The 13,126-nt window shown below is 44.7% G+C and overlaps 1 long non-coding RNA gene across 1 annotated transcript; it reads left to right on the forward strand.

Annotated features, from left to right (window-relative positions):
* Positions 1–7,340: 7,340 nt before the first annotated feature.
* On the forward strand, positions 7,341–11,485 carry LOC309358257. The gene is made up of 2 exons (XR_014163362.1): positions 7,341–7,729; positions 11,045–11,485. It is a non-coding gene; the product is annotated as an uncharacterized lncRNA (long non-coding RNA).
* The last annotated feature ends 1,641 nt before the right edge of the window (positions 11,486–13,126 follow it).

The following is a 13,126-nucleotide window of genomic DNA, read 5'->3' on the forward strand; positions in this document are numbered from 1 at the left end:
TCTCTCCCCATCCCCGCCTCTTCCTCCTCCCTCAGGCCGCCTCCTCAGCTGCCACCACCTCTGCTGCCTCCGGGCTTGCGGGTGGCATGGGCGACAGTCTCTCTCTCTCTCCCTACCCCCCCCCTCGGGCGCGGAAGGGCCAATGGAACTCCTTGCGCCAGGACGGCGGTGCCAGTGCGCGCTCTCGTGCATGGCGGAGGACCCCGAGCCGCAGCTTCCCTCCCGAGCCAGGCGAGCATGAAACCTGGGAAATTTAAGGGACATCATCAATAAGGGACAGCAGCGGGACACGGTGCTGGGATAAGGGAGTTTCCCGCCAAATAAGGGACGGTTGACAGGTATGCTGCCACCTGCTCAAGCTTTGTGGAAGGCAAATGGTGTTGCTGACCATAGCTGATGGGAACTGGAGTCCAACCAGGTCTAGAGGGGTACATAGGTTCCTCGTCCCCATTACAGTGGTATCTCAGGTTACAGACGCTTCAGGTTACAGACTCCGCTAACCCAGAAATAGTACCTCGGGTTAAGAACTTTGCTTCAGGAGGAGAACAGAAATAGTACTCCGGCGGCACGGCAGCAGCAGGAGGCCCCATTAGCTAAAGTGGTGCTTCAGGTTAAGAACAGTTTCAGATTAAGAACGGGCCTCCGGAACGAATTAAATACTTAACCCGAGGTTCCACTGTAGATATATTCACTACAGTGGTACCTTGGTTCTTAAATGCCTTGGTCTTCAAACAACTTGGAACCCAAACCCGGAAGTAAGTGTTCCGGTTCGTGGGCTTTTTTCGGAAGCCAAACATGCTCTGTTTTGAGTGCCACATTTCCGTTTTGAGTGTTACGCTGAGGTCTGTCTGTTTTTGCTCTTTATTTTGAGTTTCTGTTTTTGCGACTCTTTTTGTTTTGTTTCTGTGACTGTGTGGAACCCAGTTCAGCTACTGATTGATTGATTGTGTGACTGCAGTAAATTGTTTATTGCTTTCATTTTGTGGATCAGTAGTCTCGTTAGATAGTAAAATTCATGTTGGATTGTTCTTTTAGGGGTTGTTTTTAAAAGTCTGGAATAGATTAATCTATTTTGCATTACTTTCTATGGGAAAGCGCACCTTGGTTTTGGAACACTTTGGTTTTGGAACAGACTTTCGGAACAGAGTAAGTTTGAGAACCAAGGTACCACTGTACATACAAATAGCTCCGCTGGATCAGGCAAGAGATCTATCTAGTTGCATCACTCTGATATGCACAGGAGCCGACCACATTCTTCTTGGGAAGCTGTCAAATGTGACCCAGGGGGCAATAATCCTATCCTAGTGTTGTTCCCTAGCAACTGGTATCCAGAGGTTTGCAGCTTCCAATTCTAGAGATGGTATATAACCATCATGATCAGTAGCAATGCCTAGAATTTGCCCATTAGCTTGCCCGCTTAAAGCTGTCACATCGCATGGTAGAGACGTCCACCATTGGCCAATAAAATTGAAAGTCTCATTTTTGGGGGAGAGTCTTCAATACCATTCAACTTAGATTTAAATTTCCCTCCTGCTAGTTCATAGATTTATGGTGAAGTCCTATACTGATGATCCAAAAGCTGAGATTTCTGTAAGATTTGGCAGAAGCTTCAATACTAAAGTGGACGGGTGGCGCTGTGGGTTAAATCACAGAGCATAGGACTTGCCAATCAGAAGGTCAGTGGTTTGAATCCCCATGACGGGGTGAGCTCCCGTTGCTTGGTCTCTGCTCCTGCCAACCTAGCAGTTCGAAAGCACGCCAGTGCAAGTAGATAAATAGGTACCGCTCCGGCGGGAAGGTAAATGGCGTTTCCGTGCGCTGCTCTGGTTCGCCAGAAGCGGCTTAGTCATGCTGGCCACATGACCCGGAAGCTGTACACCAGCTCCCTCGGCCAATAAAGCGAGATGAGCACCGCAACCCCAGAGTCAGCCACGACTGGACCTAATGGTCAGGGGTCCCTTTACTTTTACCTATACTGATGATCCAAAAGCTGAGGTTTCTGTAAGATTTGGCAGAAGCTTCAATACAAAAGTGGACGTCACCATCGTGAAAAATGCATTGGTGGAAAAAGCTCTGAGATGCTGGCAGAATACTGTACTTTAAATGGGAGAAGTTGCCCTATTCTAAGTCAGACCATGGTTTGATCTAGCTCAATATAGTCTACACTGACTCGCAGCAGCTCTCTGGGATTTCAGATGGGGGTGGGAGGTTTATTTTTTTTAAAAAAATTAATATTTATGAAAGTTTCAAAAAAGTTACAAAAATGAAAAGAAAAAAAGAAGAAGAAAAGAAACAGAAAATACAAAATACAGAAAAATAAAAACAATTAAAAACAAATCAGTCTTTCCATGTCCTGTCTTTCATTTGCTTATTTCCCTGACCTCCTCACACCTCCCTTTTTTGTATTCTAATACAATAGTTGTTTCAGCAAGTCCTTACCATTTTTGCTTTTATCTTGATATTTTATCTTAATATATTGTGACTTTACATTTTCACCTGTTAACAATCCATTTTTACATACCCCTTTATAACATTATTGCTAAAACCACATAACTTCATTCCAGCATCCCTCTAACATTCCTTAATTTTACAGTGTTTCTGTAGATAGTCTTTAAATTTCTTCCAGTCTTTTTCTACCAACTCTTCTCCCTGGTCTTGGATTCTGCCAGTCATTTCCGCCAGTTCCATGTAGACCATCAACTTCATCTGCCCTTCTTCCCGGGTGGGTAAATCTTGTGTCTTCCAATACTTTGCGATGAGTATTCTTGCTGCTGTTGTTGCGTACATAAAGAAAGTTCTATCCTTCTTTGGGTGGGAGGTTTCTCCCATACCTTCTGTGTGCAAAGCAGATGCTCTACCAATGAACTATGGCCCTTCCCCAACCCAAATAATGCATATGCTGTATCTTATACCCTACTTGTTCACAGCCATGGACTGTTGATGCATAATCTTCAATTTACTGCTCAGCTTTGAATATCTGAACACACGCTTTGAAAGCAGACAGTCCCCAATTCAACCCCGTGCATCTCCTGGTAGAAACCAAACAAAGGTTGCAAATTAGCAATCTAAAAATTAGCATTTGTAGTAGCTTCTTCAGGCCCCACAGATTGAGGTTGGGGGCTGGTGCGGAGGGCCTTGCCCCCCTTAAAGGCATTCTAAGCCTTTCCCTTGAATGTTACGTTTTCTTTTTTTTAAAGCTAGTCCTCTTATATGTGGGAAGAGAAATAGGTGCACAGGCAGAATTCTTCTGAATTGCCTACTAAGGTGTAAATTCACTCACAGATCCACAGACGTTGGATAACTGACAAGCACCAGGCCTTTTTTTAATTTTATAATACTACACTTTGTTTTGTTAATATATAATACATATAAATAACTTCATAATAATATTAAGGCAACTGTTTTTATGTTCTGGCTGTCCTCCGATGATTCTCTGTCCACCCTCAGGCAACCTCAAAACGTTCCAGTTTGGGCCTAGCCTTTGGATTATTTAACTTTCTTCAGATTATTTAACTTGCTTCGCATTCTCTCACTCTTGACCTACTAAAGAGTACCATGTTTTTCACCTTCTGTTCTCTGACTCACAAGGGACAAGGTGTGTTTCAAGTTGGCTGAGACAGACCTGAGAGTACCAACTACTAGGTTTTACATTTGCAGAATAAATGAATTATAACAATGGGTGTATGGTCCTCATTGCTGCTTTGTCCCAGTAGTCCTTAGTGCAGCCTGACACCTCATAAGCAGAGGATAATATTTTTCTTTATTAGTCTACAGAACTCATCTCACACACTCCATTTTTAAGACTGTTCCCAATGACAGACTTTGCGGAGTCTGCACCTTTGTTTTGCTTTAACGTCCAGCCTGGCTGCTTCTGGCTGTGGGTATTCGGGAGCTGTGGCTGGTCCTAATAAATCCCTGCTCAAGGTTTGGGATCACCACTGCAGTGATCCTTAAAAGGTACTGAGTCTTTTTATCCCCATACTGAAAATATAGAAGAGAGGAGGGAGGCTGAACTCACCTGGTGAGTTCAAGGCAGTGGCAGGATTTATTTTTTGCTTTAGATATGTTTACCTTATATATGTTTGTGTGTGTGTGTGTGTATATGTTTAGATATATGTTACATACATATATGTTTAGATATGGGACGCGGGTGGCACTGTGGGTTAAACCACAGTACCTAGGGCTTGCCGATCACAAGGTCAGCGGTTTGAATCCCCGCAACGGGGTGAGCTCCCGTTGCTCAGTCCCTGCTCCTGCCAACCTAACAGTTCGAAAGCACGCCAAAGTGCAAGTAGATAAATAGGTACCACTCCGGCAGGAAGGTAAATGGCATTTCCGTGCACTGCTCTGGTTCACCAGAAGCAGCTTAGTCATGCTGGTCACATGACCCGGAAGCTGTACGCCGGCTCCCTTTGCCAATAAAGCGAGATGAGCGCCGCAACCCCAGAGTTGGTCATGACTGGACCTAATGGTCAGGGGTCCCTTTACCTTTTTATGTTTACCTTGCTCTTCAGCCAAGAAAGCAAAGGCCAGCCCAAGACAATCAATCAATCAATCAATCAATCAGTCAAGCAGTCAATTGCATTTATAGACTCCTCCCTTGAGCTCGAGATAGCATACATAGTTCTCTCCCCTTTCTATCTTCACAACAACCCAGTGAGGTAGGTGAGACTAAGAGATCACCTAAGGCAGGCATGGCCAAACTTGGCCCTCCAGCTGTTTTGGGACTACAATTCCCATCATCTCTGACCGCTGGTCCTATTAGCTAGGGATGATGGGAGTTGTAGTCCCAAAACAGCTGGAGGACCAAGTTTGGCCATGCCTGATAAGGTCACCCAATGAGCTTCCTGGCTGACTGGAGATTTGAATCCTGGTCTCTCGGGTCCTCGTCCAACACTCTAACCACTACAACACACTGCCTCTTTATGGCTTGAGGCAGAACAGTAAATGGTGTGCTTCTCCCAAGACATGATTCATGGTATCTAAGGTTGGCCAAATGAATCTGGCACCTGAGACAAGAAAGGATGCTACAAGTGCCTCTCCCTGCGAGTAAAAAATCAATAATTAGAAATGCCTATCCATTCGCTGCCTTTAGGCAACGATCCCGCCTAAGGCAGCTCTCTTACTTTAACCTAATGGTAGAGTTGCATCCCAGAGCGGCTTAGTTAAACCCAATGCAAGCAATAAAAGTGATATCAATCAATAAACAAGAAGATAATCGCAACAGGTTCAAGGAGCAATATAATCAAGATCTTTAAAAGTATTTGTTTTTAATTTGGGTTTAAAGAAAAGACTATCCACATATACAGTATTAGAAGGCCCAGGCAATTAAAAGCAATTTTCCGTGTGGCAGCGCAAAAAATAAAATAAAAATAAAGATGGTTTCCCGTTGGACTTGGTTGGGGCATGAGTACATAAATGAGATACTAAAGCTGAGGCAACGTATACACAATACATTTAAAGCACCACCCACACAAAAAGGTATTGTGGGATCTGTAGTTTGTTAAGGGTGTTGAGAATTGTAGCTCTGTGAGGAGGAAAATAGAGTTGCGAAGATAGTTTGGTGGGGAAGTATTGTGTTTTCAGTATGCTTAACCAGTGTGGGTTTACGCACAGCATTCGTGGTTCATCCAGTTGTTTAATCACACCCTGTTGGCCTTCTCAGGCATCAGGATTTGCAGATGGGGCTCCTTTGGTAATTCCGGCACCCTCAGGAGTTTGGAGAATGGTGGTCCAGAAGAAGACATTTTCCTGTAGGAGCCCCTAAATTGTGGAACTTCCTCCCTTATAGAGATGTATCAAGCATCTTCATTGTACAGTGGTACCTCAGGTTACATACGCTGCAGGTTACAGACTCCGCTAACCCAGAAATATTACTTCAGGTTAAGAACTTTGCTTCAGGATGAGAACAGAAATCGTGCTCCGGCGGCGCAGCGGCAGCAGGAGGCCCCATTAGCTAAAGTGGTGCTTTAGGTTAAGAACAGTTTCAGATTAAGAATGGACATCCAGAACGGATTAAGTACTTAACCAGAGGTACCACTGTACACCTTTTCGCTATATGCTGGAGACCTACCTCTTTATATTGGTCTTTGATGGTCAAGATTTTTGTGACCCACCTCCTTATTCATATAGCTCTGTTCCATTTTGGAGGGGGTATTTGCCGGCGTTTGGCGTGAATCGGATGACATTGAGTTTTCGGCGAAACCGTAACCCCTCAGGTTAGGACACAGAGGGCTAGTTTTGTCGGGCGCCGTAAAAGGTGGGGTTTTCACCGCCAAATGTTGCATGGTGTCAGGGACTGGACAGAGAGGAGGAATGGCACAGACCACCTTCCCATCCTGACCCCACCCAGGGAGGAGGAAGAGGAAGACAGTATAGATTTACAACAGGGGTTTGAGGGAGGTCATAGCTCAGAGGCAGATGAAGTGAAAAGTTTGGGAAATAATGGGAGAGAAAGAGGCAGGACTAGGATGGCAGCTGACCGACACGGTGTCTTTAGAAAGTGAAATATACTCAGAGTTGAGTGTGAATTTCATGCTCTTTATTCAGCTCGTAGTAGCAATGAATGAATCTTTCCCCAAAACGTCTAGCTATATATACATTATTTACACAAGGGGCCCAGGGTGATTGGCTAATTCTGGGCTGCTCCTGTAGGCCAATCAGGTTGCGGAGTCACCTCCTCTAAAAGCTTGATTGGCTGCTCCTGCAGGCCAATCAGGTTGCTGATTCACTTCATCCAGCAGCCTGTTTGGCTGTTCCTGCAGGCCAATCAGGTCACTGATTCACTTCCACCTGGAGCTGGATTGGGTGGCTCCTGCGGACCAATCAGACTGCTGCATTCCGGATCCTATTGTTCTAGGATTCAGCTCAGTGCATAACAGAAAGCATTCCAGATCTCCCAGAACCCGGCGAGCCTTGAAAGTAGGAGAGCAAAGGGCTCAAAGACAGAGGGCAAGTAGCAGCACCCATAGAAGAGACGAATGAGGAAGTGGGAGAGACAGGGAGGTGGAGATTCACTTGGGACAACACCATTATCCAGGACTCTGGGTTCTGCAGCCTCTCTCTGAAAATATATAAATAAAAAAGGACAGTTAGAAACTTTTCCTTGTCTTTTCTGGGGAACCAGCTGGGAGCCACTGAAAGCATCCTGACAACCTCCAGTGTTCTTGGACTACAGCTTCCGTCATCCCTTATCATTGGCAATGCTGGCTACTGCTGATGGTATTTGGAGTCCAGCAACACCTGGAGGACCACAGCTTCACAGCTGTACTTTACCTTGCTGGATGGTATGTATGCTGGACCTATGTATGGTGTTTTTTTGGTGCTGCTTGGCAATTGTGATGGAACATAATGGAGGAGTTATGTCTCTTAGGTCTGCCTGTGAGCAGGCATTGTTGCTCATTTGCATATTTTAATCCAATTGGCTAAAAGAAACAAAAAAAAAAAACCAGTAGCAGAAACAGCTGAGTATGGTAGATAAGTAGCAATTTCTTGCAAGTAAATAGGTCTTAGATACCTTATGCCTATCTAATGCTTAAATAGAACTGGCACAATGCAACCATTTTTGTTCACCTATTATGCTCAACTCAGCTGAACTCACCATCCTCCCTCTGTGAATTAAGTGTCTATTCCTTTCTTTCTTTCTTTCCCATCACTCCTTCCTTCTCTTCTTCCTGGGGGGAAGCAATTAGTGTTTGTGGAACTGCTGGGCAATGCTGTTATAGTGAAGGTAAGTAATTCAGTCCTTATTCTGTTCTCCATGATAACTGGAATGGCAAAGGTTTAATTATAGCTGTGGTTTGTGTAACCCACTCCCCAAAGTAGCTTCCTTTTCCTTTATTCCCCTGATCACGATTAGTTGTTTGTTTTATAAAAGCAATTCAAATCAACTTGGAACAACAAATGAACAACACATACTCTCAAGGCAACAGAAAACAGTTGCTATTTGGTTGGTCCCTTTTTCTAAGAGAGAGAAAAATGATTCCAATTATTTATTTGTTTGTTTGTTTTACATGCCCTTCATCAATAGCTCTCAGTGCAGTTTACAGAATAAAATACAAGATAAAACACAAGTAAATAATTAAACCCAAACAACAAAACAATAACTGCCCCCCCTTCCCACAGCACTTTGAATTGGGCCAATTAGCTAATTGGACTTACTCCCACTTTTTTGAATAGGATAGTAGCATAATTTTCCAAGGACACTTCATCAGATTCAATAAGCATTATCCTTAACTATAAACAAAAACATACACAAATATGTCATACACAAACACACGGGGGGGGGGGGGGAGAGAGATACAAAGTTTAACACGACGATGGATTATATTCTTTTTAAATTTTTTATTTATAAATTTTTCAAATTTAACAATAAACAAAACAAAACAAAAACCATTCCATTTGAATTATACATCCAGTTCTAATCTTTCCACTTTCAGACTTCCTTCAGTCTATCTGGAAATTTTCATGTTTTCACAGTTATTCACATTTCTTGCATCTATATCGTTTTGTGTTTTTTTAACCAAATTAATCTTAACAATTATTATAAAACAATATTTCTTTCCATTATTATCACAGAGCTTCTTGAAAACCTACAAACATTAATTGACCTTCACAAATATTCTTAATATACTCTGTAAATTTATTCCAGTCCTCGGTAAATCTCTGGTCTCGCCGGTTCCGAATTCTCCCCGTTAGCTGACGATGGATTATATTCATGTGTTATGCAAAAGGTTTTTTTGATGAGATAAGCTAATGACATTTATGCGTTTGTTTTCTTTAGTAGTTCATGTTGACATGGCAGCACTGAGGGGACAGAACAAGACTTTTTCACCCTCGCAATGAGTTAGCAAAAATAGCCAGATCTGGACCCAGAGATGATTCTGTATGTATAGAAGCAAAAAGTCGGGACACGCTATGGCTTGGCTCCTGCAAACAGTTCCTCAGATTTGTATAATGAAACCCTCAAAATCGGTGCTTCTTCTGAATGAAAATAGTCATGTCAACATGGTGTCCTTATAGCATCATAGCACTGTAAAAGCTTTTCAGTGCGGAAAATGGTGCCACCTGGTGGCCCTGACCAAACATTCGCTCTAGTTTTTGTTTTTATTATATTGCACAGCATCACCATAAAGAGTGGTGTTCTGCATGCCCTTTTCTCATTGGCTGCACAAACTAGCTCAGTGTCACTGGGGAAGATACTGTTATTTGCAAAAGCCCTTTCTTTAGCATGCATGCCATAGTACATGTGGCTATAATTGGTTTTAGTAGTTTTTAAATTCAGAATTTAAATGTGCTGGTGGGATGTGAGTAATAAATGGTCGGTAATAAATGCAGTATCAACAACAACAATTATGCAGGATTGCCATTTGGTTGGGGGGCAGAATGGGGGCCTAGGTTGCTTCTGTCTTCAACAGAAACGTGGTAGGTATGTCGTAATTAGAAGCATTGCTTTCAGCTGAACATTATCACCAAATTGCTGAGATCAAACTAGGGAGGTTGGCCCTTTATTTATTAAAAAAATAAATTTGCATTTTCAAAAACAGGAATAGAGAGCATATTTAGCCCCCCTCCCCTCCCCCTGTCCCACTTACATCTTCATACCAAATACTGTACAGCATGCATAAAGGTAAAGGGGAAAGGGACCCCTGACCATTAGGTCCAGTCATGGCTGACTGGGGTTGCGGTGCTCATCTCGCTTTGTTGGCCGAGGGAGCCAGTGTACAGCTTCCGGGTGATGTGGCTAGCATGACTAAGCCGCTTCTGGCAAACCAGAGCAGCACGGAAACACTGTTTACCTTCCCGCCAGAGCGGTACCTATTTATCTACTTGCACTTTGACGTGCTTTCGAACTGCTAGGTGGGCAAGAGCAGGGACCGAGCAACGGGAGCTCACCCCATGGCGGGGATTCGACCCGCCAACCTTCTAATTGGCAAGTCCTAGGCTCAGTGGTTTAAGCCACAGCGCCACCTGCGTCCCCACAGCACGCATACTTCTACCTTTAATAACAATTTTCTTAGAAGGAACACCATATTTTCATAGTCATATATTCATAATACTTCCAAGGATTCCTCAGAACAACAACAATAACAACAACACTTTTCTCTCAAAAGGAGACCTACCTAAGGCTTAATGAAATACAGATATTGCATTTTAGCTTGCGAGAGCATTTGTGTTCAACTAAGCTGGTTGCAGCAGAAACATTAGGCTAACCTCACAGCACATTCCAAAGTAGACTAGAACACGGCTGCAGACTCTCTCTCATAAACCCAGTTACAAATTTCTTTCCTTTTTAGTTGTCAAGGGAAGGGGGGCACATACACAGGATTTATTTTTTCTTTTCTTTCTACCACTTGAAGGAAGACTCTCCTTTGGAGCCTTTCTCAAATAAGAAACATTTGCACACCTCATTCTCATATTTGTCTTGTTTAAGATTGAAAAGGCCCAACATGGCTTCCTTAGATTATATTTTTGAAGCAAAATTGCATTATTGTTATTTTTTAGATGGCACATTTAAGATAGGCAGCTGCTGGATGCTACCTAAGGCCAATTTAAACACATGAAAAATGTTTCTTAAACACAAATTGAAGGGGTCTGTCAGAGTCCAGGCGGGAAGTAAGCACCAATTGGTCTTCCTTCTCGCTGGGAGTCCTAGGACTTGTCTCTTTTGACAGGGGTCCACCCATTTTCTATGACTGACAATCTCTGAAAGGGGAACCTAGGAAAACTCCTTAACTAGAAACTTTGGACACACTCTCCGAACAGGGGAAACCTGGACAATCTCCAAAAGGGGGAAACCTGGACAATCTCCAAAAGGGGGAAAACCTGGACAATCTCTGAAAGGGGGAAACCTGGTCAATCTCCAAAAGGGGACTTTACCCTCCCTCTTTTAATCTCTGCCCAGGAACCCACAGCAACCTTCCTACCTCTTACAATCTGAATTCAGAGTTCCTACTGAACGCTTGCACACTTGCAATGTCAGATCGGAACTCAGAAACACAAAAAGAGGAAAAGAAATTGGTGCCCTTGCCTTCTCTGTTCACAGGTCAACTCTAACAAAGATCGCCATGGCAGGGGTGCGGCTGAGCATGGGAGTTATAGTTTTCAGTACAGAGGGAAGTACACGACCTTCTCTGGACGACCACCGAAGGATTAGGTGAGCATCTAGAATTAAAGGGGGAGAGAGACACAAGACCCTCCTCTGGGCAACTCCGATGGATTCGGGTCTGTGGTGAAAATTAGGTGATGGAAAAGGGAGGGAGAAAGTTTAGATTTGAAGGAAGGAAAGGAAGAGTTAATGAATTTTGGCTGCTGTGGTTTAGAGAACCCAACCCACTACCCGTGTTCCCTACTTATACTCACTTCCGAAAGCGCTGTCCTGGCGATCCTGGGACCTCTTGACTCGTCGTTTAAGGCCGGCCTGATTGAGCTTTGTTTCCTCTGGTTAACCCCGCTGGACTATGTCTATGCTGGTTCTTGAAATAGTCAGTAAACTTTATCCATTCCTCCTTATATTCCTTGTCTTCGTTTTCTCTTATCCTGTTCGTCAGACCAGCCAGTTCAGCGTATTCAAACATTTTACACTGCCGTTCTTCCTTAGTGGGTACTATGCCGTATTTTTCGCTCTATAGCACGCACTTTCCCCCCTCCAAAAATGAAGGGGAAATGTGTGTGCATCCTATGGAGCAAATGCAGGCCTGCAGCCTGAAGCCCGGGGAGCGCAGTGCAAACTCCCACTGCACCCCCCAGGCTTCAGGCAGCTATCTGCAAACCTTCGGAGCGCTCCCCCAGCCCGCAAGCTCCAGGAGCGACGGCAAGGCTGTGCAACCTTGCCTCCGCTCCCGGACCTGTTCTGGGGCCTGGGGTTGGGGGAAGCTTGGGCTTCCCCCGCACTAGCCCCGCGGCTAAAAACGAAGCCGCACGCAGCCTCTCCTGGCTGGAGAGGTTGTGCATGGCTAAAGGGGAAGCCAAGACAGCCAGCGGTATAGATCCCACTGGCTGTCTTGGCTTCTTTGCCCTTTGAGGCTGGGGGGGGGGGAATAATTCCCCCCTTTATTTCCCCCCCTAAAAACAAGGTGCGCCCTATGCTCCAGTGCACCCTATGGAGCAAAAAATACGGTACTTGTTCTCCACTTTTGTTGTCAATAAGGTTCTAGCTGCGGTGGTGGCGTATAGTAGTAAACTTTTTGTTTTTGGGGAATGAGGGCCTAGGTTGCTTCTGTCTTCAACAGAAACGTGGTAGGTATGTTGTAATCAGCAACATTGCATTGAGCTTAACATTATCGCCAAATTGCTGAGATCAGTCTAGAGGGGTCATTTCAAAAGCAAAGGGTTGGCCCTTTATTTCTCGGTCGACTCGCCCACAGAGAGCAGGACCTTTGGGGAGCTGAGTAGAGAATGCCACTCCTTCTCATTGTGCCAGTGCCACTGCTTGTTGCTTGCTCACCCAGAGAGCAAAGGTTACAAAAGGCAGCCACAACAGAGAGAACCATGAGGCTGATCTGCATTCCGTGGAGGTTAACTGAGGCCCCTAGCAGGTACCTGACGATGCCGGACCCTGATGCCGTCTCTGCTTATAACACATCCATCCCTTTGCTTTGCTGTCAAGGCCTGTTGTTTTGAAGGATTGCTCTGCAAGAGCAGACAAGTTGGCTGGCTGATAATAGACCCTGCACTCCCTGCCTCTAACAGACCCCCCCCCCGCCCTAGGCAGCTCCCTCCTCCAGCCCTCATCCCCATCTCTGTCCAGGAGACAGGTGTTGCAAGCATGTGAATCTAGAGCAGGCTTTTGCTTCCAGCCATGGCCACTATAAAACCCAGAGCAGGGCCATAGCTAGGGAGTGGTGAGGTAGGCCCCTGCCAGGGCGTAGGCTGCAGGGAGGTGGGGCACAAAATCGGCTAAAAATATGTCTATAAATAAAAGTGTTGATTATTGCCTCATAAGAAAAGGTTTTAAATAGAGGGTGGGGCAGGGTGTTGGAGGAGAGGCAGAAAGAAGAGCCAACTTGTCAGTGACTAGGGGGTGCAATCTGGACAGTTCTGCCAGGGGCACAAGATCACCTAGCTACAGCTCTGGCCCAGAGGGGTGTTATGTACTGAGTTGAATAGGATCCAAAATACAGCAGTC

Source organism: Podarcis melisellensis, assembly GCF_964234715.1.
Source record: "Podarcis melisellensis genome assembly, chromosome: 15".
Lineage (NCBI taxonomy): Eukaryota > Metazoa > Chordata > Lepidosauria > Squamata > Lacertidae > Podarcis > Podarcis melisellensis.